Raw genomic sequence first — 2,933 nt, 5'->3', positions numbered from 1 at the left:
GCCTGGCTATTTTTTGGTTGCAGCTGTCATTGTTGTTTGGTGGGCCTGGGCTGGATTCGAACCCGCCACCTTCGGTGTATGTGGCTGGCGCCTTAGCCACTTGAGCCACAGGTGCCAAGCCTATAATTTCTATATACACACGGGTCAGTAGGTGCCAAAAAGTTAAAAGTGACCATCTCTAAATAATATTGAAATATTTTTGTTTTTATTCTTTGTCTTTTTTGAGTTTTCTACCATAAACATTTTTGACTTTTATAGATACAGAAAAGCTGTAAAGTCTGGTGGTCTGGCAGGCTTGGAGCTATGGCTAAACATCATCCAGATTTGATCTTTTGCCACAAGCAAGCTGGTGTTGCCATTGGAAGACTATGTGAAAAATGTGATGGCAAGTGTGTAATCTGTGACTCCTACGTGCGTCCCTGCACCCTGGTGCGCATATGTGATGAGTGTAACTATGGCTCTTACCAGGGGCGCTGTGTGATCTATGGGGGCCCTGGAGTCTCTGATGCTTATTATTGTAAGGAATGCACCATCCAGGAGAAAGATAGAGATGGCTGCCCCAAAATTGTCAACTTGGGGAGCTCTAAGACAGACCTCTTCTATGAATGCAAAAAGTATGGCTTCAAGAAAAGGTGATTGGTGGGTGCCCCCTTCATCCCCATATCAAGCTGCTGCAGCTGCCAAGAAAGATGCCCACTACCACCAGCAGAGAGGGAGCAGAGCCCAGAGCATCGCCAGAATTGCCTGCTAGGGTCCCGGCACCTTGACATCCCTTCTTTTCCCCTCATCCAGACTTGTTAGGAATGGAAAAGGATTCTCCATAGACCACCCTGGCAGACTATGTAAGGGAAAAATAGATTGTTTTTTCTTGAATTTGGGAAGCAAGGCTCTGTTCTCCACATGGATATGTTCTCTCCACACCAAGACCTTCTAAAAAGGAATATTTCACTCTACTCTTTGAGGACTTTGCTGTAAAGCACACACAGGGGAAAGCAGGTTCTTGCAGCAGCTCTGATGGCAACTGTACTTGGGGGGCCTTCAGTGTGTGGTGGGAGCTACCAGAATGGCAATTGTGGGCATTTAGGTTTGTACTGCTTTCATGTTACTTTCCTTCTAAGAATTTGAAACGCTGTCTGTTGCTATTATGTTAATAAAGTTGGGGCTTATTTTCTGATTAAAAAAAAAAAGCTGTAAAATAAAACTGAAAACAACATATATGTTTTCATTTTTTCAATAATAATATATGAACAATAGCAAAATCACAGTCATTTGAAACATTGCTAAAGTTGGAAGACAGGTTATATACATTTACTTTAGGTAGTTGCTGTTTGCTCTCTACTCCCTATTGGGATAAAGTAATTTGCTTCACCTCAGTTCCCAGATTGTGTCACAGCAAAGTCTGGCCTTCTCTTAATATAACTCCTGGCCACTGCAATAAAAACTGCCCTGTTGCCTTTTTCCCTCCAAATATACTACAGATTTGAGGGCTGGCATAGAAGAATGTGTTTGCACCCTAGATCAGCACCAACTGTTTCCCAGAACCAAGAGGCTGTTCCCTGCCAGAGATGTTTCTCCCTGGCCACAGCTCTCTGCTATGTTCCTCATGCTCCTCTTTCTTCCCAGCTGTTCCACCACAACCCCAAACTTTCTATTTATTTTGTCATATAAAGCACTGGCACTCCAACTACCTCCCTCCACTAGCGTCTCTCCTGAGTCCAAATCTGTTTGCAGGCTGACATTTGCACATTCAGAACCATTCTAAAATAGTAAGAGTCACTTACTCCCTGTCCCCATCCCTAGCCATACAAAGAAGCAAAAAGAGCTCTAAAATTAGGAGCATTGTTTTATTTGATTCATTACAGGGGTGGGGTTTTTTGGTTCAGTTCAACTTTTTTTGTTTACATCTCCCTCACTCCAAGTAAGCTATATCTGGGTTCGATTTGAACACAGAGCTCTTGCCCTGTGCTGACCAAGAACAAGTCCCAGTGGTGAGCATTTCTTAGCATGTCTTGCCATTGCCTAAGGTCTCTCTGAAATGTGGCTAATAAGTCAAGACATCTGAATAATTATAGTAACAATTATGTATTGAAAGGTTGCAACGTGCGAGAGATCAGGCTCACCCTCAAAACAACTCTACAAGGTAGACGTTACCGTTACTACTTTATAGATACTGGTGTATAGATAAGCAAAATGAGGATAGAGAAGTCAACAGGCTTTCTAAATTGCAGAGATTCAATAAGAAAACTTGAATCTCCAGTTGTCTGACCTCAAAGGCATCACTCCTTCTATGACATCAAATTTAATTAAAAAGCAATAATGGGATTGAGAGTCCAGTTCGTTTCCTTTCTCCCTCCCAGCACCATCTTCCTGAGGGCATGCGGACAATATCCCTTAACCTTTCTATAGCTCAACTGACCCAGTACAACTCCATCCTTAGCGCATAAAAGTTATCCTGTGAGTGCAGCCTCTACCAGATACAGCCTGAACCCCGCATCCTGTCAACTAATCACAGCAGGATCCTGCTCTACACAGCAGTGTGCAGTCCTGAAATAAACTCCACAGCTAGATTCAAGAATGCGTTGATAATTCCCTTGGGTAGAACACTTTGTGATACTTGGACCTTGGGTTCTTCGTCTGTTAAGCCAGGTTTCTGGGTAATCTCTAAGAGCTTTCAGTGTTTTTTATTTGGTGCATATCATTTGCCTATAGGTAGTTGTTCATTCTGTTTTCCAAGATCTTTGTTATGAGAAAGTTCTAGGTAGGTACTCTTGGGCACTTCACAAGGAAAAAGGTATTCTCAGTAAAAGCCCAGTAGGATTTATATTGAGTGGGCACAAGAAGATCCCTTCCTATGAGACAGGACGATAAAGAAAACAAGAAGCTCAGGGCCCTGTTCACCACGACTTAACACATTAGGTTGAACCTATGATATT

At 42.7% G+C, this 2,933-nt stretch overlaps 1 pseudogene across 1 annotated transcript; it reads left to right on the top strand.

Moving 5' to 3' along the window:
- The first annotated feature begins 293 nt into the window (after nt 1–293).
- On the top strand, nt 294–937 carry LOC100947093 (annotated as a pseudogene). The gene has a single exon (XR_002771233.1). The product of XR_002771233.1 is annotated as a PHD finger-like domain-containing protein 5A pseudogene (transcript).
- Nucleotides 938–2,933: the final 1,996 nt, after the last annotated feature.

Source organism: Otolemur garnettii, unplaced genomic scaffold (genome assembly GCF_000181295.1).
Source record: "Otolemur garnettii isolate 467f Iridium unplaced genomic scaffold, OtoGar3 scaffold00006, whole genome shotgun sequence".
Taxonomy (NCBI): Eukaryota; Metazoa; Chordata; class Mammalia; order Primates; family Galagidae; genus Otolemur; species Otolemur garnettii.
Note: the sequence above shows the minus strand (reverse complement) of the source record. Positions and strands in the feature narration are given on the sequence as shown.